The sequence below is a fragment of the Chamaea fasciata genome, unplaced genomic scaffold, assembly GCF_029207755.1.
Source record: "Chamaea fasciata isolate MVZ Bird 193981 ecotype frontalis unplaced genomic scaffold, bChaFas1.0.hap1 SCAF_3, whole genome shotgun sequence".
Taxonomy (NCBI): Eukaryota; Metazoa; Chordata; class Aves; order Passeriformes; family Sylviidae; genus Chamaea; species Chamaea fasciata.
Window position 1 is genome coordinate 77,113,577 of NW_027094088.1, and position 26,756 is coordinate 77,140,332.

The 26,756-nt window shown below is 39.8% G+C and overlaps 1 long non-coding RNA gene across 2 annotated transcripts; it reads right to left on the reverse strand.

Annotated features, from left to right (window-relative positions):
• Positions 1 to 5,683: 5,683 nt before the first annotated feature.
• On the reverse strand, positions 5,684 to 9,694 carry LOC136287796 (uncharacterized). 2 transcript variants are annotated; one of them, XR_010720341.1, is made up of 4 exons: positions 9,300 to 9,694; positions 7,276 to 7,432; positions 6,309 to 6,448; positions 5,684 to 6,034 (listed from the first exon to the last, which is right to left on the reverse strand). It is a non-coding gene; the product is annotated as an uncharacterized lncRNA (long non-coding RNA). The 2 variants fall into 2 exon arrangements; XR_010720342.1 differs by lacking the exon at positions 6,309 to 6,448.
• Positions 9,695 to 26,756: the final 17,062 nt, after the last annotated feature.

Below are 26,756 nucleotides of genomic sequence, written 5' to 3' on the forward strand. Positions count from 1 at the left end.
TATTGCTTTTTGCTATGTCTGAGAACACTGGAGATGTTCCAAGACGGACAGAAAAAAAAATGCCAATATCTCAACAGTTTTATTTTTTTAAGTTATATGTGTAACCCAGGTGATTGAAACCCTTTCAGCCTGAGCTGAAAGGATAAAATAATGTAAAAGCTAATAGAGGGCTAGAGGTGTGCATGCAATTAACCCTAAGCAAAATGGTTTAGCAGAAACAAGAAGTTCTTATAAGCAAAGAACTTAGCATATTTACTGGCCTTAGGAAGCAAAAAAAAAAGGCAAGTGTTGCCAGGCATATAAAGGACAAGGTGGGCTAGCAAACCAAAGTCTTTGAAGTCTACAAAGAACCTGTGAAAAAAGTAACAAACAGCACTGGCATCAGAAAAGTCAGTGTCTGACAGAGCCCATACAGATGTGAATAACCTTCCACATAGAATAAAGCACCTTTGAAAAGCGGACCCTTCATCTTTTGTAGCCACGTTTTTTAAGACCCCAAAGCTGGCAGTTTTTGTAAACCTGTCTCTTAATTTTCAATGTCCTCTTTTCCAAACTGATATTCAAGCAAGGTTTTTCTGGCACAGAAGCAGGGGAGAAAGTCTTCAGTGGATCTAGTACTGTTTACTGGGGGTCATTCAGCACAAAAGTGTTTTCTGTATTAGTACAATTCTGAAACAGTGAACTAGCTCCTAACCACGTAACACAGCAAATAATTGGTACAACTTGCTAACTGGTTAGGGTTAACTGTGTGTAACATCTCCATTGATTTATGACTCTCAGGTTCACAGGTTACTTAGATTGTTCAATTTAGCACTTTTCCCCAGCTTTCAATTGAACATTTTGAACCAGGTGTTCAATGGATTGATCGATATGAAGTACAATAGGTCTCTGCACCAGTCCATAAACAAAGCTGATTTTTATAGCCTTGGTGTGATTTAAACCTTTAACACTTTAAACCATTCTGCAGCACTCTTGCCATGTAAGCATATGCTTCTCTTCACTTTCCTTAATTGACATCAGATTGTGACTTAGCAACATGCAGAGCAATGAAACTGCTGTGTGCCTGTAGGGCCTGATCCTGAAAATGTGTGTGCCTGACACTGCATGCAGGTAAGTAACTCCTCTGATCCCAGTGAGGCTATTCATATCTATAACCCTGTTAAGGTGAATTAGTTGTAAGGCAAGGACTGACATTTGAATATTGAGCTTTGTGGTTAGGGAGAGCTTCCCTAGCACTCAGAAGCCATGGGAAAAGGCAAATCTCATTTTCTCAATGTGACTTATGCAACTTGCACAATTTCTCCCTATGGCAGGTTCCCTCCTCCCCATAAAAACAGACTCATATGTTCACCTTTGCAGCCTGCCCCCCACCTTGTGACTGTACATATCAGATGCAGTTTTGTAGGGGCTCATGCTCACCTGCCAGCTGAATTTGACTCCTTCCTGGTTCAGGGAGGAAAAGACAAACATCAGGAGAGGAGTGAAATGCAGATGCAACCCTAAAGGATTCTAAGTCTGTAGACCTCTTACTGGATGCCAAACTCTTGGTCTGCACCATAGCATTTGAGTGAACTCACCAGATAAGTCCACTGCATGATTTGGCCCAATGTTCACTCCTAAAATTGGCAAAAACTAGGGTTTCAAAGGTTTGGAGAATGAACACCTCAAATCAGGTTTTGGGAAGTACCTCACTTTCACTGCTGCTTGGAGTGCAGATGGCAGAGCAAGGCAGGCTCTTCAGTTCTGAAGCCAGGGCTACTTTCATGGAGCAGCTAAAAAGGAAAGGGGTCCTCCCTCTTTCTTTCCTCAGCACGTCACTGACCTGCCGTTCAGACATACAAACACATCACATTGTTCTTGAGTAAGTGCTGCTTCTTTGGCTGACCTTCGCTGGAGATTTCCCTAGTACAGAGAGAGTCTGTCTGACCAAATATCCCTCAGGCATGTGGAAAATGGGTAGGGATAACAGATGAAGGCAACACATGGAAGAATTTACTGCCTTACCCGGAGGTAAGAAGCAGATCTTCCTTAAGTACTTAAACAACTACAAATGTTTTCAACTCAGTGTTGGTATAAAATAATAATGAAAACAACCAGTCCTCCTTTTTTAAAAAAAGTGGGAAGAGAAGGGAAGTGGAAGGAAGGGATGGGGGAAGAGGAAGGTGAGGGGGGAGGAAGAAGGGGAAGAGAAAAAAAGGATGGCTCTGTGAGCTACCACCACAGTACAGCTTTCAGCTCACACTAAAAGGCACAGAAAATGTGAAACAGTTGCAGAAGTCTTAAAGAGCAAATTAAATGGCTGCCACAGATTGGGATCTTTTAATATCTGTTGAGCTGAATGTCACAGACTACACATATTTTTGCATTTAACACAGCTTTAAATAGTATACATAAATGCATGTCATTGAGCAGTGACAGGAGAATCAGGCAAGTACTTTTACTTTAAAAACACCTTCCTTCTGTGTAGCTATTTCACCTTGAAAAAGTGCCATATTCAGCATCCCAGACCCTGGACCCTGAGCTTTGACATCTATCCCTGTGGATCAGGCTCTTTGAGCCCAGCAGAAGTGTTTGAAAAGAGGTCAAGTTTGGCCTCAGAGGGTGTATTTTGAATCAGTTTTCTTATGTTCTTGCTCCATCAAAATCTGTGAAAAGGAAATGAATCATGTTTGGATTTCTGCAAGAAGCTGGGGATTATGCAAACTATTTCCTGATACATTTTAAGGAGAAATGCTTATTTTGATAAATAATGTATTTATCTAAAACTGTAGCCAAATAAAAGGCTCTCATTCCTTAGCAGTTAGATACAAAAACTGCTATAATTTTAAAAACTGCAAATGAAAAAGTTCTTTTATAAAGCTACCCTGATAAAATAGATCTTGTTACAAGAAGAAGTTGCTGTAAAATAGAAACAGCACTAAGAGCAGAATTGTGTATGTCTCAAGTGAGATTTTACCTTAAATGTTATTCAGTAAATGAAAATAATAATTTAATATATTACAAGCTATTCCTTGAACAATCCATCCAAGTTTGTGGCTTTTTTATTGCCATCTTCTTTTACAAACTCATTGAAAATTTCGAGGGAAAGAGAAAATCAAGAAACAGTTAGTTTCATAGGGAATGAACATGTTTTTGCTGATGATTTCAAGGGCACTACAGCTGCCACCAATGACCTGGGCAAGATCCAGTGTTACACCTCAGGCACTGTAGAACTGGACAGCTGAGTCACACCGAATCTTCAAGACAGTGATGTTTATTTTATCAGAAAAGGAGAGAGAGTCTGATGATGGCTTAGCCATTTTATTGTTGCCAGTGTGTCAAACTTAACTTACTTAGAGCAAGTGAGGATGCTCCTTCTAGAGCTACATTTGCACCCATGCAGTGTTGGTATAGTGCCTAGCACAATAGGCTGCTCTTCAACTTTTAGAGATCAAAATCACTACAGTTCTGCTGCTAATTATGATGAGCATGGCTATGTTGGTTTGCAATCAGGCAAAGATTGCTAGATTGTCATTGAGAGAAGTAAAAGATGAAAAAAAAAGATACCACAGTGTTTTAATTTTAAATTAACTTTTAAAATAAAAATTGATGTAATAAAATATAAGAAGCATTTTTTTATTTTGGTGTACAGACAGTTGCACATGAAATTTATTTAAAACAAATTTACACCATTTGACAATTCCATTTTTCATCAAAATTAGAATAATGATATTTACTAATTCAAAAATTCACAAACTAGGCCCTTTGAAAACTTTTGTACAAACAACTTCAGACCCTCAATTTCTAATATTTGTTTATGAAGCTAATGAAGTTCATTTTTTATTGTTCTGCCACATCCCCGAAAGAACCCCAAACTATTAAACAAATGTTAGGCCGACCTGTGTCCAGACAACAATTGTGAATTTCTGCAAAAATGGTCTTTTTGAAACTCTTCATTATTAGGGCACCTCTGATAAAAAATATTTGCCCTGCAATATCTCAAATTTATTAATGTCTGTTATAAATTTCCCCTTTCTGCACTGGAATGAAAGATGCAGAACTGCACTTCAAGGAACTGAATTCCATAACCAGGTAGCTTAATGTGCCAATCTGTTTCATCCATAAAACACAGTCTACACACATGGATCACATTATAGGGAATTCAAAGGTGAATGAAAAAGAGCAGCTGAGTGAATAAGGAGCAGAGGAGGCAGCTGTATCCAGCAGTTTTTTCTAAACAAGTACCAAAACTCTTGAAATTAAACCACCACAGTACCAAATGGTCTCAGTCAGATACAAAATTACCCATATTCAATCATAAGTAAGGGCAGATCTTTTGACAATGAGTGTTACAGAAAGGTCTCAGCTCCAGAAAAAACAATGGCTTGTTAAACAAAATGAAACATTAGCATTTAGACATAGACAAAACAGCCTGGGATAAAAAACCTACCATAAGTTCATGGCGGCTTCAGACAGAAAACACACCAGTACATGAAAAGCCTATTTTAATTACTCACCAGAAACCTGAAAGAACAAAGTAACTCACTTTATAATGGCATTTTCTGGAAAAAAAATATTCCCAATTCAAAGAACAGCTGAAGAAAAAATTTCAAGACAACTTCAGTTAGAAAAATCACAGTTACTACTTTCTAAACAGCATTTAAATGGTGTATTCAGAAGGTATTCCTAGGAAGACTGCGTCTGCCAGTAAACTTCCAGGTCACCTGCAGAGCACTGGTCAAACAAAAGAGCCACAAACTTGCTGAAGCCTGGTCTGCCTTTTATTAAGAGAAGGACCTTTTTGAGAACAGTAGAGCAAATTACTTGATTTAGTTTCAGGTAAGACTACCTCAACCCTTGTTTCCCACATTGCCTCCTGCAATGGAAATGTCATGTATACAGTGCAGAGAGCCTCAGGATGGTAATGAATACAAAGCCAACATTTCTCTTGATGGCCAGTTTTCTAAATGTGGGCAGGCAATCATATGCACATGCACTAATCAAGCTTCCCTCTTTCCACTAATCAAGCTTCCCTCTTTCCACAGGAGGCTGCTTAAAGAGATATATGGTAGTAGGATTTGTGCTATGTTGCTCTGGGAATAGGGAACAGATGGAGAAAATTTAATTCCCAGGGCCTATGGCTGCTAGGGGATTCCCTCATGCCACTTAAGTCTTTGAAGTAAAAAGAAAGAAAGTTTCTCAAACCACAAAAAGAAAATTTTACTCCCTACCAACTTGTCTATTTATTTTAAAAAACCCTTTCAGCAGAGAAAACATTCTCTGCAGCAGATATAACAGCTGCCCCAGATCCGTGGAGCAATCCCATGGTGTACTCTGTGGTTGTCCTGCCAATTTCCTTTTTAACTAAACCACAAAATGATGGGATGCCAGCCACAAGAGAGCATATTATTCTGATGTTCAGCACTTACGTGTGGAGAATATTAACTGACCCCTTTTATTGATTAATTGTACCTTTGAATGTCATTAGGGAAAAGGTTGGGTTATAGTTTCCTACTGAGTGGGACAGGCAAGTGGCACAAAGGGCTTATAAATCACCCAGCACACAGGGGCTCCAGCAGCCATGTAAATGTACAGATGTGGACAAAATAAAAGTTATTTGTGTTGTTAGTCATGTTAACAAAAACACACAGACAAGTGTTACTTAGAAGAAAAAAAAATTTAATCATAGTAAATACAGTTATTATTGATGACAGTTGGCTGCTGGATTGAAGCATCTCAGAGTGCTCAGTCAGAATGTAGGAAAGCCAACAGGACTTGGCAAAGTAGCACAGAAATCACCAGCACAAAGGTGTCAGGCAGGTGTGGCTGTCCCCAGACGTGGGGTGGTGTCTAGGGATATAACAGTCCACTCTGAGAAGCCTCCTGCTAGGGAGGCTTGTTTAATACACTGGGAGCAACCAAAAATGCAAGTATTGAGGATGTTGGCAGAAGAGGACTGAAGAAAAGTCAACAGGAACCAAAATCTTGTTGTCCTTTTTGAACCCAGGGGATCTGCTTCCCTTCTCTCCTCTGGACTCTAATTTTCAGCCAACCTCTAAGAGAACAAAGGAAGATAATATTTTAACTGTGATTTAAGCCATGACAGAAGAAAAAGTGACCAAAGCAGGGCTGGGGTTCTTTTGGCTAACAGAGCATTTAGCTGCTCTTTTGTTGATTCAGCTTAAAAGAGTAAAAAATGTTTGTATTTATTTTAGGAAAACATCAAAGGAGCATCCTTCCAATCCTGATTGTAGCCTCTAGGTACTTGCAGTGATTACTGCAGTAGCAGCTCTTTTTTGATCTGGCCAAGCCAATAGCTATAAACTTACTCCTTGGAATAGGGAGTTTAGCTTCCTTGGTCTTTCCTCTTCCATCTCATCCTGTCAGAGATCAGAAAGCAGTTGCATCCCTGAAATTAAAGTCCTTACAAAGACTCATTTATTTGGAGGTTTCAGGTCCCAGTGTGGAGCTGGAAGGGGATGAAGGGGAATTAAATTTTTTTATAAATATTCCTGCCAGAGGAGGAGTGTGGAAAATTACATAGCATTAAGATATAATCTCTCCTCTATCTTTTGGCCACTATATTCTCACTTCACCTGCTTCAGTCCCTCAGAAAGAGGACAGCCCAGCTGAAGGAAGGTGTTTTGTTAGCAGGCTGCATCAATCCAAGGATTTGAAATGGAGTTACAACCCCTTTCTGAGAATCTACCTTGAGGTTCTCCCTGAATTTGCAGCAAAATTTCACCCTACACGCTGCCTCCTCACTAAACTTCCGCAGTGGCTTAAATTGTTGGTTTCCTGCAAAACTAGTGCAAAGCCCAGCTTGTGGCATAATAATCCTCCAGCTGCAGGTGAGGAGAGTGCTGACACACATTCTGTGAGGTCCTGCACGCCCTCCCTTCACCCACCCTTCTATCCTAAACCCACAGAGGGACAGCCAAATGCATGGTACTGAGGGCGTGCAGCCCCATCCCACTCTGCACAAAGCAGCAAAGGTCAGGGACGGATTCTCTTGGGGGGAATCTAAGCAAACATTTCATGCAAGGAAGCATGCAGCATTGAACCTTATGGCTATGCAGAGATAATATTTATCAGAGATAATATTTATCAGATTGTCCCTTCTCTGGCAGAGCCTAGCACAGGGGCATCCCCAGGCTACAGGGATGATCTGGGCTCAGGAGAGAGGGACTGTGGCCAGAAGAGAGGTGGTGAGAGGTGAAAGCTGCTTTGCTCCTTCTCTTGCATGAAAATTAACTTGCACCAGAAAAAGGCACGTGAAAAAGGAGTGCAAATTACCTTTTCATTTCACAAACGAAGAGGGAGAAGCAAGACAAACTATGCTGCTCTCAGGTCCAATTCCTTTCATGCATACTTCCTGGGGCAGTGCAGTTATGTGCCTACCTAATAGCTCAGTCTAGCTCCAGGTAAGCAGTCATTAGTTTTCTTGGAAATTCTGTAGCAGTAAGATACAAAAAGTGGGTAAATTTATTCAGTCCTTAGTGCTGAAATACATAAAGAGAGAGATGTATAGATAATGCACATATAAATACAGATACGGGGTACACACACATAGAGCTTAATAAAAATAGATCTTTAGATCTTTAGACTTTCAGTAGGGTTGGAATGGAAAGGAAGAAAAAGAGGGGGACATACGAATTTATTAGGCTCAGGCATAATTGCCATGAATAAATGTTAATGCACAGGGATGAAGTTTTATTTTTACTTTATACATATTAATAGGCTGCCTCTTTGTGAAAGAGTGACATCAGACATTGATAAATTTGACAGAAGTGAAAGGAAAAAATGGTTGCACTATTAGGAACATTCCTGAGGTGGTGTTGAGCGGTGTCTTTGATACATCAGCCTTCAGTCTCTGAGCACATTCGTATTAACTTGTGTGTACATCCAGAATTCAAATGAGCTGCTCTTTTAGATGCTGACTTTTAGCAGCAGTCCCACCAGACAGGCTGGAATCAAACCTACAGTTTCAGAATGTGGCATAGTATAATTTTCTCAGTACAGTTTGTGCCTGCTGACTCTCTCAGAAGATTAGAGAGAGAGAGAGCATATAGCAGGTCGTTAAAGATCCACACAAGGCTGAAGAGTGAAAAAAAATCTTCAATGAACACACTGCTCCAAGTACACTCTCCTGTGCTAAGAGATCCATGCAAGGCTGTGTTTATAATATTGCTGAAAACAGAGAGATGACAAATTCCTTGAAATGTATTCACTTAAAGGCAAGTGAGAGCTAACCACTGATGTCTGAATGCCTCAAACATGTCTGAACACTGCTGCATTGCCCAACATGGATCCTCCTTATAACCCTTCAGGAAACCTCTGAGAAAACTGTGCTACATGCCTGCAAGATATGTATTTGTCTGGAAACATCATACCAGTACAGTAAGTGTCTGAGAATCTTACAGTAAAGCCAGAATACACAGGTGCATCACACGGCTTAGGATTCACACTAGGCCTAGGAATAAATCAAAAGCTGAAGCCATGCATCTTTTTCTCATTAGTCCATGCAGTTTTAAAAACTAGATATCAGGAGGCTGTAATTATAAGATGTGTACTACTGACACACGTTTCTGAGCAGCTTCAAACCAAAAGGGAAAAAAAAATAGAGGAAAAGATTTGGAAGTAGAAAAGGAGACAGCCATGGGAAATGAATGCAAAAAGAGAAGAAAAAGAGATTAGTGAATGTGTGTTAGATTATATATATATTAGTCAGCTAGAAAATTTTGTTTTGAAATCTGGTATTAAAGAAATTTGGGCTATTCAGTGAGATTTCTGTTATAATGTCTGCTTCCAAAAGGCAGCAGGAAAAGCAAAATTCTTTTTTAAAAAGTGAAGTATTGAATAACCATTTTTCCCTCCTTTGCTTCATTAACATGTAAATACTCACTTTGGAGACAGATACAGAAATAAGAAATAAATATTCACTTTTCTGTTCATCACAGAGGAAAACACCATTGGGTTTTTATCCATTTTTATCCAGTTAAAAACAATGGGATTTTTTCCTCTTTTAAAAATATTGAAGTCTCCTTTTGCTAAGCAAATGTAGGACATCATCTATATGTTTACCTTTCTTTTTTCAGATGTCAACAATAAGACTGCTGGCAAATTAATTAGCATGGATAGCCAAGATCATGAGTAACAAACTAGTAACAAACATTAGCCCTTCTGTGCAAAAATCCCCAAGCATTTGAATCTATTCAAGACAAACAGTTTTTATCAGACCTACTGTATATTTGAATCTCTCAATGCCTAGTATCACAGCATGCCTAGTAGTTAAAGATAATTAAAGTAATAATACACACCTGTTAACTGTGGAGATATTGTGCCTAGCATCACACTGCTAAGAATTACTAACACAAACTGGCTGAAGGGTTGAAGATGCAGTTTTCATGTTCCTGCTGTATAAGAGAAGCATCACACCCTCGTCCTGTTTTCAGTTAAATAAAGCAAGAGTCCTTCTATTCCAGAGCAGAGGCCACAGCCTAACAGACTGTCTTACTGATCATTTTCTTCTTTGTAATCAGGTGCACCAATTTCCTTCTTTTTCCCCTGCCAGAAACAAGTAGGTTTTTACTAATGTCTCTCTTAAAAGTACTCCAACTGCTTACTTGTCCTCTAAATTGCTGCTAAGCATTTAACGCATCTTTTACCTTCTCTTAAAAGAAGCCAAATATCTGCAAGCCTATTCAAGATGAGACCTGAGTTTTCCCTCACCCCACGTGTTCAGCATCATCAACATCAGCATTTTAAGCAACCATCACTGTCTAAAGAGCAGATTGCTTCTGCATGACAGAAGTGCTCAAATACTGTGCTGCTATTCAGCAAAAAAATATGTTCAAAAGCCATAGATAAGCAGAAAGATTTTATTTAAGAGCTCCTGTTTCTAGAAAGCAATATGCTTACTGTAAGGACAGAGGTGTTTTATTTAACTGGCAATGACCACTCTTACTCTGAGCTGGCAATAACCTACAACAACAAATACATCCAAGTGTTTTATTCATCCATGGATACTCATTTTCCTCCTCCTGCAGATATATTCTTTCTATGTGTCCAGTGGCTAGAAGCCAAGAAACTCATTTTACGCTTGATAATTCATTGCTAATCAGTGCTAATCTGTTTGGGAAAACATGTATGGCTCAAGAACAAAGAGAATTGGATCTGTTTGGCTGCTTTGTTGGTGACAGGTCACCACCAAGAGCAGCTCTCTGACCTCTTCCATGGGACCCACATGGAGGTTCACTCACTCTTGCAAATTTCTCCACATCAAGAAGTTTTTGAGACCCGGACATTTAAAATGAAAGTAACAATGAATTCTGGCGCAATGTGTACCAGTTTCACTATTCACATCTCTGTGAACAGTAGTCACTACTAATGAAAGTTTACCAATGCAAAGCTTGTGGGAGCCTGGCTTGCTCCTACTGAGACCTACTTAAACAACAACCAAAAAAAATTGAGACAGCTTTGTAAGGAAGGTATACATCATGCCAGCTTTGCTTTGAATTTATGGAACTTGAATTTCTATGGGGTAGATATCCATCAGACCATCATTTTATATGGGCAACAATTAGGAGAAAAATTCATATCGCAAAATCATGGAATACACTGAGTTGGAAGAAACACATAAGGGTCATCGAGTCCTACTCATGGCCCTGCACAGAACCATCCCCATGAGTCACACAATGTGCCAAAGTGCATCATCCAAACACTTCTCAAACTCTGTCACCCTTGGTGCTGTGACCACTTCTGATGAGCCTGTTCCAGTGCCCAACCACTCTCTGGGTGAAGAACCTTTATCTAATATCCAACCTAAACCTCCCCGGAAACAATTTCTGGCCATTTCCTTGGGTCCTGTCACTGGTGACCACAGAGAAGAGATCAGTGCCTGCCCCTCCTCTTCCCCTCACAAGGAAGCTGTAACTTCAGTTAGGTCTCCATTAGTCTCCTCCAGGCTCAAGTGACCTCAGCAGCCCCTTATACACCTTCACCTCCAAACTTTCACCAACCTCATAGCCCTCCTTTGGATGCTCTTCAATAGTTTTATGTCTTTTAAGTGTTGTGACACCCAAAACTGCCCCCAGCACTCGAAGTGAGGCTGCCCCAGTACAGAGCAGAGTGGGACAATCCCCTCCCTGGCCCGGCTGGTGATGCTGTTCCTGATGCACCCCAGGACAGGGTTGGCCCTCCTCGCTACCAGGGCACTGCTGATTCATGGTCAGCTTGCCAGGACCTGCAGGTGCCTTTCACAGGACTGCATTCTCCAGTCTGTATGAACATCCAGGGGCAGTCCACAAACACAACCTTAAAAATTTCAGCTTCCCCATAAAAATAACTGTAGACTGTGAAGCAAATGGAAACAAATACCCCAAACTTAGTGAAATCTAACACTTGGCTTTGAAACCCTGGAAAGACACTCAGACAACAAATATTGATTTTAATTCATGTAAAATAATGTTTATGTTATTGCTGCAAAATTCTGTCCCCGATATTTTCCTGTACGCATTGAGCCATATGTTTCTGCATCATACAGCAAAGGCAAAATTAAGCTCCTCTGTAGGACCGAGCCCTGCCAATGCCAGTGCTCTCCCAAGCAGGAGCACTGCAGAGAGGGGAGCCAAGGCATACACAGGCTGAGGGCACTCCTGCGTCTCGCCCTCCATCCGAGGCCTCAATTTGGAGCCGAGGCTGCTGAGGCATGTCTCAGCGCAGCTTGACGGCTCTGCCGGGTGCTTATTCAAATACGGTGCTGTCCCAGCCTCATCTGGAATGCCTGCATGACAGCATTTCCCACTCACCCATTTTTTTTTAATTCATTAAAAGTAAGACAGCACTAGCCTCTGAGAAACCTGTCTGTAAAATAAAGGCCTGCATTAAAGCCAGGTATGAAAAATTATCTTCCTGACAAGCAGTTGCTATTTGGAGGTGCATCTATCTCTCAGGGAATCAGTTTGGTGCCAGCAACAGAGAAACAATCCCATACAAATAGCAACATTAGGGGAATCTTAAGGCTGAAATTTAAGCACTAAAAAGACAGAGTGCACCTCAGGAAAAGCTATATTAGCTACCTTATCACTGCCTGCAAGCATACATACAATATTACAGCCCCTAATTAAACAAACATGTTTTCCCTCTGACAGAATGAATCAGAAGGTCTTCTAGATTTTCTGTGTTTGGCATATATTAACAATTTGTCTCTTTACCATGTGTCCATCATTTAATTAGCATAAAAGCCCCCTGTCCAATGTTCACTTGGTCATCTTTATAACATATACTCCTATCTCAAAGGTACTAATTTTAATAATTTCATCAGTACAGATGTATAATGCATTCCACAAGACATTTTTCTCTTTAGAGACAGATGTACTTCTTAGCAGTAATTCATTACTTATTACCTCGCAAGATGTTTTTCAGACAAATAAGCTCACAGTTCCATTACCAGTATCTTTTAATGATGTTTCTGTTTCAGATTGCTTTATCATTGGAGTCTAATCCAAATTTCACTGAACTTTCTCATTAATTTCAGTGAAGGCTCTGTTCTTCATTTTCCAAGCAGCTCAAAGCACATCTCAGGAAAATCTGTGTACTATTTATTCAGAAAGACATTTTAAAATAGAAAGCAAAATATTTTTTTAACATTAAACTGCTTCTTTAATGGGCAAAACATCCTGCAGAGGTTTTTCACTAGTTAGCTGAAAGCACATCCTAAAACACAGTAAGTGAAAGAAACCTGCACATTGAATGATAAATGAGAGCAGGGTGTTTTCAGAATTACTTCAGAGGGCAGCACAAATGAGTTTCATATGTAGCCTTGCAAAATCACAATATTGGGCAAATTTGAAAACTAATTCTAAATGATAATGTTAAAACTGAGAACAGATAGCATTACTGAGGGTCTTAGAAGAATAAGGTGGTCTCTGGATCTCTGGGCTATGCACCACCTATTCCATGCTCCTAAACACAACAATGAATCTTGGAAGATCTCCTGCTGGGGGACACAATCTGCAGAGAGACATAACACTGAAAAGCAGAGTCTCTGTAGAGTGACCCTTCTCTTACTGCACACTCTTGAGATTCCACCTGGATTGCTGCATTCAGATCTGGGGCATCCAAATTAAGGACGCCGACCTGTTAGACAGGTTCAGCGGGCTACTGAGGTGATCAGGTGGCTGCAACACCTCACCGATGAAGTCAGATTGAAAGAGTTGGGGTTGTTCACCCTCGAAAAGAGAAGGCTCCAAGACCTTGTAGCAGCTTTCCAGTACATAAAAGGGATTACAAGAAAGCAGTAGAGGGACTAATCACAAGAACATGTAGTGATAGGACAAGGGAAAATGGCTTTACACTGAAAGAGGGCAGGTTTAGATTAGATATTAGGAAGAAATTCTTTACTGTGATGGTAGTGAGGCATTGGAACTGGTTGCCCAGAGGGGTTGTGGATGCCCCAACCCCGAAAGTGTTCAAGGCCAGATTGGATCGGGCTTTGGGCAACCTGATCTAGTGGAAGTTGTCCCTTCTCATGGCAGGGGAGTTGGAAGTAAATGATCTTTAAGGTTCCTTACAACTCAAAGCATTCTGTGACTCCCCTGCAACTCTCTGTACTCAGCATATTTCTGGTTATTGGAACCCTGGACTTCACACAGCAAAGGACTTAGGTCTCTGAGGACCTTCTGAAAATCCTACCTTATTTTATAAAGTCCTTGATCTTGTGCATTTTGCAACCACAAACCTCTCCAATCACACCCACCCATTAAATTGATTGGTACAAACTATAAGTATGTGTGAAAACCAAACCAAACTGGGATTTCACTTTGATAAACACTGCAATCAGAAAATGCCAAATGGGAATAATTCATTTAGGCATGAAGCCAATATCCCCCAGTTCCATGGTCCTCCTTAATGGCTATGAGACTTCACTCCTTATAACATGATTCACTCTTGAAAAGAATTCTGAAACTTGGAAAGGATAATGAGAACTTTTCTGTGTAGAAAATCCACTCATATCTTCTTGATTTCCTCATTTCACTTTTCTCCAAACTTAAAATTTCTGGTAGTTTTTGCTGTTAAGTACATTTTGTCCAAACTTTAAATTTCTGGTGGTTTTTTGCCATTAAGTACATTCTATGGTTTCAATAATTTGGAAAGAGTAAATGGGAGATTTGAAAAATTAAGTAGTTTAAACCTTAATTTAGTAACTATGTTTTGCTAAGTTAGGAATATTGAGTACTAGTTCCTCATACTTCATACAAAGAGAAGGGAAGAGTTAAACTAAGGACACCTTATGATGGGGGACATCTATGCTTATCAAAATAGTAAAATAGCAGAATACTAATTGTCTATAATTTTTTTCTATTGGGTGGAACTGGTGATTGACCTCCTGGATATTAGAAACTGACAGGACTTGTTACACAACTGATTTTCCCTCCTTTTTCAAACTTATTCCCTATAGTTTCTTCTGTCATGATTTATTCAGCAGTTTATTAAAATATAAAAAAGAAAAGGACTTGCCATTCTTTCCTGAACTTTCACAAAAGGATGAAGAGATTTAAGCAAGAGAAAAAAAAAATGAGATTCTGTATTCCTTACTTATCAATATCAGAAACTCATCCTAATAAGGATTACTCCTACACTAACACCACAGCTCTTCCTGTTTCTATAAAACTATTCACAAGTTGCATATATTTCCATATTTGATCTGCATTAATATTAAAATCCTCCTGAAGTTTCTGGAAAGATTTACATGATTTATCATCAGATAAATCCTTTATTATCTTGTACCAAAAGTTCATTCTTCTTTAAAATGCAATAAATATTTAATTCAAACAAACAGAGCAAAAGCAATTAAGAAAAAGAGGTGCCCTAAGAAAAAAAGAAATCTGAAGATTGAATTCACAACTGCGTTTGCTGTCTGCGTAAGAATTTCTAGAGTCAATACCAAATAGCAAAAGAAGTAGCAAACACCAAAGTTCATATGTAGAAATCAGAAGAGATATCGGGGTATTATCCTCCAGCATTACATTACCCATGCACTGCTGTATTAAATGGATGAGTAGCAGATGAAACAGAATATTGCTGTGGTTGCTGGAGACAGAATGCAAGAGGCAGGTGGCATGGCATGACAGGATTGAATAGAGAGCAAACCCTTCAGTAACACCGGCTATAGGACGTTGTAAGTAAAACTCAGTATCTTTGGGATTTTGTTTCCCAGGAGGTAGAAGGTGTTGAAAGGTTTTATTTATTTATGGTCAATCCTTTGGAGTTGTAAATCTCACAAGAAGTTACTCAGCAGATCAGACTCCTCAAGAACATCACACCTTGTGTTGCTTCAGCACTTCACATCCACCTCCCAAGAAGTGTGCAGAGGGTTGCATGGAGGGAGGCGTTATCAAGAGAACAGGGGGAAGAGAGGAAGAACAGAAGCTCTTCTTTCATTTGTACAAACATACTACAAGAAAAGAGGGAAATAGATTTAAAGGGAGATAATTTTAATATTGGGACTTGTGTCTGAGGCAAATTTCATTGTCTTTAAATAGAGCCTAGATCTCAATGACTGTTGCACTCAGAAATGTCACTGGTCTCACTCCTGATCCTCCCAAGCAGTTTACTCCTACAGAAGAAAAAAAAAAAAAATCTTTATTTTGGTATCTCTCTTTTTGTCTCTGCTGTGGCTTGCGATCCCCATCTCTGCGCTATCTGTCAGTGAGACAGGCCAGGGAAATACAGAATCACTGGTACTTACAATGCTTGAAACTCCTGGATAAATCATTAGAGAACGTGCTATAGGGAACAACCTCACAATGACAAGGAAATGAAATCAATTTTATAATAAGTCTTCTCAAATTCTTGTTTCCATAGGGTCAATACTCAGTCATTCCCATAGAAAACTCTACCCAAGAGGGAGGGAAAGAGAAAAATTTTCTGAGGTTTCCCTCTGAGAACATTTGACTTCCTCCTCAGAAGTGCGGGAATTTGCTCTCCATGCTCTGTGAAGCAATGGTGAGGGGACTAGTCTACAGCTCCATTAAGTTTTCCCAGAGCCACAGGGGCTGTGCAATCTCTGGTTCTTTTCTAAATGATAGTTTGCTCAAAAGGCCTCCTGTAACACTTGAAATATAGGACAGGTGTTGCCACTTTAGCTATAGACCCACACAGAGAACCCAGAGACAGAGGAGTGAGGTGGTGCCTTGGGGGTCCACAAATACTCTTCCTTCATAAACTATGAAAAAAAAAAAAAAAAAAAAAAAAAGAAAGAAAGAGGAGGGGAGTTTCTCTGGTGAAGATGATATTAATAAAATGGGTTTTCTCTTGGCACTGTTTCTTTAGAGGGGAGTTGAAAGTTTCCAGCATTCAAACTAGCACTAAAACATTGAGGCATCATGCAGGACAACACTGAGCTTTAATACAGATCTTCTTCTCCTATAAAAAGCCACTGTGTTTCTAGGATTGCTATCTACAGTACATATAGTCTTTAACCTGTCACAAGTCTTCCTTGCTCTCAGAACTTGTTTCATGTGATATCCTTCTCCTGCCATTTCCATTTCAAAGTAAGCTCTTTTACCTCCTCCCACTCGACTAAAATGCTGATGTGTCACTGCAGCTAAAGTAAGTAAGGGGTAGTCACTGATGTTGTCATATTTGTGGAAACATTGTGTGGATGACCCACTGTGCTGACAACCTGAAGATTGCTTTTTTGATCTGGTACTCCTGTTTCCTCCTCCTTTGCCACTTCCCAAAAGTCAAAGTGGACATGTCCATGTGTCATTCTCTGTGTGTGACACTGGTTTCCAGGATTTTTTTCCTGTGTGCAAATAGTTTTGACTGAGGCAATTTGGTTTTGTTTTGAAGACCCCAGGACTAATTTTTCGTTTCATACCTGCAAAGAAGGCAAAGTTCCGTATCAGTATCATTCATCAAATCCATGATGTCATAAAGGTAAAATGGTGGGTAAGAATCTTATTACCACAGTGGTTCCCTTGAGCCTCTGTGGTGGAAAAAAAAGGCATCAAACCATATATGAAAAATTGCTGTGGTTTTTGAGGTCCCTCTGTTCTACTCATATAAATGGAATATCAGTAGAAATTATTATCAGGTCAGGTAAATTTAAGGGTGAGATCCTCAGCAGATGTGAATCATTATCACTCTAATAATAATAAAATAAATTTCAAAAAAAAAGGTCACCATTAATGCCACTTTGAGATCTGGATTCAGGAAGCATTTATCTTACTGTGTGCATCTGAATTTATGAGGAAGCTGCACTTAAAAATTAAATTTTATCTGAGAGTTAGGAAAAAGAATCAGCTTTACATGAACAATTAAATGTGACAAAACTGTACCAAACAAAATTCAGAGCTCTTGAATTGCTAGGTAATTTATTTTAAAGAACCTGCAAAAAGGTGTTTCATTGGCATAAGGTGTTATCTGGAGATAACATCAAAGCCAACACAATACCACTTCTGTTACCGTTCAAAAAAAAAAAAAAACTTTATCTGCAGTTAAAAAGATAAACTGGGCACATAAGAAAGGTAATCCAAAATCTAAAATTAAATAGTTTGCAGTGTCCAGTTAAATTAAATGAGTAGTGGAACAAGCTAAGAAGATACAGCATTCGTTTCATGGCTATTAAATAGACGGCTATTGGTGCTTGTTATGATTATAAAATCACACTTCAGATGCTCACATCTCTGCAGTTTTCAACTCTGCCAAGAGTTACAGCTCTGGAACTTCTCTATAGTACAAAAATACAGCACAGCTTCTTGCAATTTCCTGAGACACTGCACCTGTAATATATTCATGCTAATTGCTTCAAACTCATGCATATAGATGACAAAAGGAGCTGAACGGCAATTCAGCTTTTTCATGCAAAGGAAACATAATTGTTTTATAATATGCTGTAAGTTTTAAACCTGCAGGTTAAGTATTCATTTAATTATTTAGGGAGAGGTTGTACTTCAACTCCTCTCCATGTAAAAGAGGCAGCCTGCCTCAGTGCCATGCCAAAAAAGGTTCAGGAGGAGCTCAGATTTCGAGTTTTTCTTCCTGTCTCTCTCCTTCCTGCATCTCTCCCTTTCCCCTTATTATGGATGCAGCATTGTTTCTACTGTCTCTGCTCATCCACTTACCACTGATATTTTCAGAAACAGGTTATTTGAGCCAAATATGATGATGAGCAAATAGAGGAAGAGGGGAAGAAATGTGTTTCCTGCACAGGCAACTTGTTTCAACACAGGTATTACAAATCTCCTAAATAAGATCATTTACTAGTTAAGGGATTTTATTTCAGACCCTATTGGCAGAATGGCAGGAAAAAGAATGGTTTTGATACAAAGTCAAATGATTTTGGGTTTCTGATAAGAGAACTACTTACCTCTGCAACAGCAGACCTGGTAAGACACATCAGTAGCTACCAAATATCGCCTTTGGCTCAAAACATTAAAGCCTGTGTTTTTCAAAATGGAAGAATCACTTGAAGATTTACATCTGGATTTGTGTGCGTGTAATATGTTGTCTGCACCATGCAGAGTCATTACCTTTGTCTAAAAGTACTTACTACATTAAAAAATCATCAAATGCTATGAACATGGCTTATATTTTCAAAAGACTTTAAGCTATTCAAGGGTCCACTTTCCATTTGTACTCCCTAGGTAGTAATAAGACTTACAGAATTAAGCAATTCAACATCTTCCTCATAGTTCTGATCCTACCTCTTACAATACTCACAATTTTTTTTCCATGGAGAGGCACATAAGTATGGGGGCAACAGCAACCTGCTGATGGATCAACCTAGCAAGAAATAAGTTTCAGCTAAAAGGAAAAGTGCTCATACATGTCCAGAGAGACAGTCTCTGTTCAGAGCCATTAAGTTCCTATACAATCTCAGCCACTTGCATTACACAAAACACCAGATCTACATTTTTAAAGAGGCAGTGGCAGCCCAGGAGAGCTTTGGAGTTAGGTCACCCTGTGAGGGCATGGAGGACAGTGTCCAACTGGTCCTTCTGCACAAACAACAGCCTGAGCTTGAGTTTGAACCAACACCCCAAGACAGAATCCCAACAGTCAGCTTTCTCTGGGGTGGGAAAATTCTCTCAGACATCAACACGAGAGTTCTTCCTCCTCATAGAAATAATTTGATATGCAAATGGCTGAGGTAAGAAAGAGTCTCTTTAACCCCAGCAACTAGGAAATGTATCTAAGATGGGTGTTCAACTCCACATCTGATAGGTATCACTGCTCCTGAGCAGGGATCTGAACCTGGCTCTTCTACCTTTCTCTCACATCTCAGCTTCTCAGCTACATTTACTTTTCTATGGACTTGATGTTACCAGCATGGTCTCAACGTGCTCAAAGACAGTCCCATTTTGAAGGCTTCAAGGTTTAAGCCACAGCAGTCCTTGAAGTAGATCTCAATATTTAGGTGAGTTTGGACAGCAAAATCTTGAGCATATGCAAAACTTAACATGCTAAACTAATAGTCAGGAGGTAAGTGACAGCTGAGCAGTAATTATTCCAATGGCACATGAATGCTGGGACAAGGTGATGCCTACATTCTGCAGCAGATTATGGTGACAGAAAAGCTCTGAGCTGACTTTCACAGTACATCCACAGAGTTCAGCACAGCACCATGCAGAGACAGTCGCACAGGTCTCAAAGGCAGCCTAGCCTTTTCGCTATGGCAGAACATGCATTATTAAATTCAATCCCTGTTTCTCAGCAGAGCTAATTAGTTCAGGTGCAGCTCAACGCTGCTATAATTATACTCCATCTGCTTCCAGAGCTAGCTAGTTTGGGTGCTGAGAGCTCGGAAATTTCTCTGCAGTACCTCCTCATGGGAGGGAGCATGATACTATTATGTCCTTAGGCGTGAAAAGAGATGGATTGACGCTCTGGTCTCTTTGATGATGCGAGCCTTAGCAGCCTAAATCCTGCCGAGTTAAGTCCTCTCAAGGGACAGATTTTTTAAGATGTTTAAATAGCTAAACCCCCAGGTATGGCCCCAGTGAGATTTTTTGAAAAATGCCTCATAAGCACTAAGTGTTTGTTGGTGGTAAGTGACTCTGTATGGCAGTACAGCAGCAGGAGCCCCCTGACAGACACCCAACTGAGGCAGGCTGTCGCTGGCAGCAGCTCACAGTGCCCCTGCTCTTACCAAAACTTTGTTGTGCTCAGGTTGGCTTTGCTGTCTTGCAATCAGCATGTAAGTGCTAAGACTCATTTGGCTACACAGAGAATGTCAAGCCTATCTGCTTCTCAAGAAACAGATAGTGACAACTCAGATGAATGCTAATTTAGCACGCAGTATTTGCTCGCTTTAAAATGAAGCCTTGATCCAAAGACTATGCAGTGAATGGACTATCTCTCCTCCATGTCAATTCATATTGGATCAGGCCTTGAATTTGTGGCACGAAGCAATTAGTATAAAATAGATTAGGCAACAACTTCCTTTATTCAGTTGTACAAGTTTTTTCAAGATGAACTGATTGCCCACATTTGTTTCATACAGGCAGCTAAATCATCAATACCAACAAGACTGGCATTAATCAACAGAATTACCTCCTCACTCTCACAGGCATTTAGCTTCATATCACTTTACAAAGGCTGTCAGGGACCGTCTGTAGCTTCAAGTACAATACAGCAGTTCCACAGCATGTTTTTCCAGACATTGGAGTCATCCATATGCATTTGGCCTGCAAGCTTTTCAGCAGCACACCCAAATGAGAAAATTTTCAGTGACCACATGAACCTTGCAGCAGGTTCTCCCCCCATCTGCTTTGTTTAACCACCCATCAGTACGCTTTGATAGCATAAATAAGTACCTGTGGACATATATATATGTGTCCAGAGCGTGTGCTCTGCTTCTGTGTGTGCTGTGCAGGTGTGACAGACACCTGCATTTAACAGGATGGCATCTATGTGAGTATCTGTGTCACTGCCAGTGAGAGTGGCAGTGACACAGATGCTCACATACTTGCTTATAACTTTGACACCCCACACTGCTGTCAGTGCCAGCTCTCCCAGTATTGCTCTCTCAGCCTCTGCTTGCTTTCTGTTTTCTAGGGGCAGTGGCTAAGGCTGCTGAGACTGTTAGACATTGATTGAAACTCAACAAGTTGTGACATTTAACCAATGTGCAGACATTATTTTGTGAACTTGTTGTAGAAACTGACAAAGGGAACTGCCCCACATCACTGGCTCTTAGGAGAAGAGCTCTACATTTCTGCTCTGGTTCAGTTATGACTGTCTCACTGTCAAGCTGCTCTCTCAGAATGCAGACAGCCTCATATGCCTTTTCAGACATGAAATAATTATTTGTTACATATAAAGGTTGCTGCCTATTACTTGTATATATTCAGGGAATTCAGCCTTGCTGTCCTGCCTCTCACACAGCACTGCAGCTTTGGACCATGTGAACAGAATGCTGTGAGAGGTGGCACCCAAAATGGCTGTGTGAGCCCAGCCCTGTGCCCCAGCCCAGTAGCCATCCCCACCAGCACCCTTTGCCACCCCACAGTGCCCAGCTTGCATGTTCTGAGGCGCTCTGGCTCTCTTAGACAGACTCCATCAATGGCAGCAGGCTGCCACAAGACAGATCAGACTGAAAGGCAGTAATTAGTGAGTGAGGTGGTAAAGAGCTGGTATAAGGGATTTTTGCCCATTTCTGTGCAAAGCTAGCAGTTTAACTCAAAGCATCCCCTGCAGTGGTTTAGGTTGTTAAAGCCCAACTGTACTGAAAAGAGGGAGGATTCGCAGGCAGTCACAGCAGAGAGGTATTTTGAGAATCTGTCTCCACTCAGTCACCTCATCTAGGCTGGGAAGTCTGTGAGTGACTCAAGCCTGTGCAGTGTACATTTGAGCAGGTTAGTGAAAACCACTGTCAATTAAAAAATAACCTCCCCGGTTTTGCACTGGGCAGTGGACAAAATGTCACACAAATGCTGAAGCTCAGCTGAGAACCAGAACTGAAAGTCAGGACACGGCTATGGAATGCGCTGGATGCAATAAAAAGGGATCTGGGAGTTGTCAGGCCTGTAACTCAGCATTAAGCTGTGGGTCAAAACAAAACTCTCTTAGACATGACCGCAAGTCATTCAAGAAATCTCATGAGCCTCACAGACTGCAACTCTCCTGATGACCAACAGGTCAAGGGCAAATGCAGCAGAGGCAAAAGGAGTTTTCCAAAACTCAGAATTAATTTTTTCTTTGCCTTTTTTCCTTGGTTCTTCCTTTCTTTCTTTATAATTTTTTAACCTCTCTGTGCAAAGAGAAACGTTGCCATTCCAATGTCTGCTTTAGCTTTAAATTTCAAACTTTCAATTTTGATTTTCCAGTTCTTATTAATATGTAACAGACGACTTATTTTATTAATTGTCATCTATTTTACTATTTAATTTATTTTTCTGGAAAGTAAATACTTTCCTGACCTGTTCCAGTCTTGTACTAACACTTAGCCAAATATCTTAAGGCAGTGAAGGAAAAAACAAACAGCTGAACATCTGCTGAAAAGGTTACAAGGGTGAATAATCTTTAATAGCTTCTAATGAGCTTCCAGAAATATACTGCATAAGGACCAGTGCACAGATACGAGTGTTTAAACCCCCACTTGTAAGAGCATCCTGCTCAGTTACTTCACTCACTTACAGGCAGGTGTAAATTCAGATGCAGAATGTGTTGCCAGATAACTTTCAAATGCGCCTCACAAGGACATATCTCTTTCTTCAAGCAACCATTAATTGTGCTCAACACTGCCCCTGCTTTTATGCTTTCCTGGTGCAACTCACATCAGGAAGACAGGAAGGAGTCCCTGCTCATAGCTGAAGCTCTCCATCACTTCGGTGCACCACTTGTCTGTCTTGGAACTCCACAGAGGCAAATTGAGTGAGCACACATAGGAGCTCACCTGCAACCTGCATCCAAAGGTCCCTTTGGTGATGCAGGTCAGCTCTGCCCCTGGAAGTGAGCATTAGAACGACAGGCTCAGAAGTTGAGGAGGGCATCTGGTAGCTGTACAGGTGTAGTAAGAAGTGTTGCTACTATTCCCCAACTTACTGGACAAAGCAGTTGCATGGAGGTTGCTGAAGAGTGTACCCTTCTCTTTGTCTTGCACTGCAGTTTCTCCTCTTTGGGCTGCCCTCAGTTCAGCCACACACACCTGCCTGCCAGACTCAGGCAGAGCATATAAGTAAATGCAACACGAGAAAAGTCAATAGAGTTTCACTCACTCACAACAGAAGTGAATTTAGTCATAGATCGATAATGAAAAGCACAGTGTTCCCTACGTGCCTGTTCTTGCAGCTGTCCTTCTTCTGAAGAGTTCAGCCCCACTTAAAGAATCAATGTATCAATAGAGAGTAAACTGTGTTTTCAATAAAACTGAAAATGTGAGCAGATTCAGCATTGTATGATTATTAATTTCCAAAGTTAGACACAAGCTTTTAACAGTTTCCACTAAATCTCCAAATAAAATTTCAACACTTGGATAACCATCAAAAAATACTGTATTAAAATACTCTCTCCTCCATTCCTCTCCATGTGCAGTAGCAACTTGGCATATTCCTAGGGCAAGCAAGGATACACTCCTGACTGAAAGCAATGGTGCTTCACTGCCTCTTATTTCTGGGATAGCCCTAAGCTCATTCTGCCACCTTGTGTGATCAGCATATAATACAACACAGTCTCGTTTTCAGGTCCATGTTTCTTATTCCACTCCATTAGGTCTCGCCTCTTATTTAGTACTCCTCAAAGGTGGAAGTATGTTAAACTATGTGCAGATCACCACTCACCTCTGATATTCTAATATGGACTGTCAGGATGAAGCAAATTTGGTGTTTCATTCATACTCATTCTCCCAAAAAGCCGCTTAGTTTTATTAGAGCAGTGAATAATTCTTATTAATTATATGAAAGAATGCACATTCTGTTAGCATATTGTTAGACTGTAGTTCTCCTGAACTTCATTGAAATTATTTGCTAAATAATGCCTGTGAATATTTTTAGCTGGTATTATCCACTCAAAGGAATTTGTTGAAAACAAAACTTCAGTTAAAAAAAAAAAGAAAAAAAAAAAAAAAACAAACCTTGAGCTGTGTGACTATCCACTCCTTCTCTTATGGCCTATTATTTCACCTGTATAGAAATAGTTTCTTTACATTTAGCTTGACTGGAAAACTGTGAATGTTAGAAAAACATTTGGCTTTCAGTCTAAAATGTTTGTTGAAAGGAAATACAAAGGTAGTCTTCCAGAAAGTGTCCTCATTGCTTTTTCAATGTTTCTAATTTCTGCTGCTGCATTCAGTCATGACATTATGAAGAAATTTTTTTTTTAAAAAAAAGCAAAAGCCTTTAATGAAAACTCTAGTTTAAGCCTCTAGGATAAAAGTCTTTGTTTTGATTAGCTGAATGGATTCAAATATCTCGTTCTGGAAACAGACAAAGCATTCCTCAAGTTCATCTACAGAAACTGTCTGAAGCTTTAGTTCAGACTACCATGAGAGGCTCCGCAAGGGATTCACACGCCCAGGAATGGCTGCTGGTACAATGCAAAAATCAATAATGCTACATGAAGCTGTTACCTACGAATGTCATCTCTCTTCTGAACACCAGCAAATGCCCATGTGCATCGTAGGTACTGAAACACATAGATGTGACACCAGCGTCCAGTGTAGAGGGACACTTCACCCTGTTCACAGAAAGGCATTCAGCACATCCAGTTTTTAAATGCCTCTGAGCCTGTGTGTGCTGATCCACTGTTAAGCAAAGGTGACAGAAGGTAAGAGGCAGAGAAAACAATTATCAAAAGCTCCTTCTAAATTCTACAAATGCAGATGTTGACATCTTTTATTGCCTTATGCATTACAGATATAGAACTACATTTCTTATCAAAGCGAACTACAACTCAGACTTAATTAACCAGAACTGCAATGCCTACAAGATCTATGCTAAAAAGCACAGTGAATGCAGTCAAAGCAAAATTCATTCTTGTAGTCTGGTGTTAATGCCTTTTACACAGGGAAATAATTATAGCTAAAAGCTGATGTTTTCATTTCATACTTATGGAATACAATTCTTCTTACAGAATCTCATCATCACCTTAACTTGTGGCTGTGGTCAGAAAACTGTTTATGTTAACATCATACCATTTTACTCACCATATATTCTGCAAATAATCAAATCACAGGGCTGATCTCCAGTCCTTCTGCGAGGAGAAATAATTGAGGCAGGAAGATTCACAGAGATTTTAATAAGAAGCAGGCAAAATATGTCTACAAGATACAAACTCAAAAAAAAAAAAAAGCAATTCGCATGTCAGAGACAACTTTAGTAAATTTGGAATTTGGCAAAAATCTCCAGGCCACACAAACACCCCTCCACAATTAATGATGAAGTAATTTCAGAAAAATTTCTTTTGTTTCTTGAATTACTCTGTACAAAATTTTGACCTTTCTTTTACAAGGTTTTTTACTAAAAGGATATATATATATATATATATATATATATATATATATATATATATATATATATATATATATATTTTTAAAGCCAAAACAGAAAATTATGCCTCCAACTTTATGTTTTGGGTTGACCTAAAAAGGAAAATCATATTAAAGTATGATTGAAAAGTACAACCTTCAAAACACGTTACACACAGTTTTAATTTCAAAAGGCTTTGGCTCAAGTTTCAAAAGCACAGAGCAACCCTACAATGTGCATAATTATCCTGGTATAAGGGAGCATACAGTAAAGGGACCTGTAAAGTTTGAATCCCTTTACAGGCTCTTGCAGAGCCCTTGGCAAGTCATTTCATTCCCTTATATCTCTATTTCCCTGTCTATTAAGTCAGGGCAATAATACCTACCTTCCCCGAAGAGGTGACAGTAATTAAGTCAATGTTTAGCATAGCACTTTCAAGATGCAAATCTCTGCATTAAAGTTCTAAGTACTATTATTATTATCATCATTATCACCGATTATCATTAGGCTAAAGCTACTGTTTAATTCTGTATGTTCTCATTCTGAGAGATACATTCAAATACCATTGTAAGCTAATTATACCATCTACTCTTAAGTATAGGAGTACAAAAGCATACCTTCTGCTGCATTTGCAGTCTGTTCCCACTTTCACATTCTCTTTGTGTAAAGGAAAGTATATTCTTAACTAATGCCTTAAGGAAGTTTGCATGGTATTGCCAAATTAGCTCGTTGCAATTAGTATCTCGGGTTTCTCTGCAATCCCAGGAAAATAGCAGTGGCCACAAACACAGATAATAATGATGACTTTGTGAAACAGAACTGGAGGCTAATATTGAAAGGGCTGTCAAAGTGCAAAAGGCTGCATTTCAAATGACCTTTAAATCCGCTGCGACTCCTGCAGAGGAAAAGAGGTGACATGAGTGACAAGAAAGGCTTTTCCAGCTCACCAGATTTCACCAGGTCAAAGAAGTATTTGTAATGAATGAATAAATAGATAATTCATCCCCCAGATGTTTTGGCAACTTTTCCGATATGAGCACAGGTAGGAAGCAGGTCTGTGAAGCTGGGTGGATTTCAGAGACCTGAAAAACTGTTAAGGAACCAAAGAACTGAGCCCAGGTTGCTCATTATGCAATGCAGAAAGGAACAGAAATTTGCCCACCGGGCTTTAGAAGTCCCATGTATCTGTGGATGCTAAGGCTTTAAAATGCCAGTGTCAAAACTAGAGTTTCCTAAAATCATCCTGACTCAGTTTCCTCTGGTTTTGGTCACAGGAATGTGCAGCCATGCCACCCTCCCTGC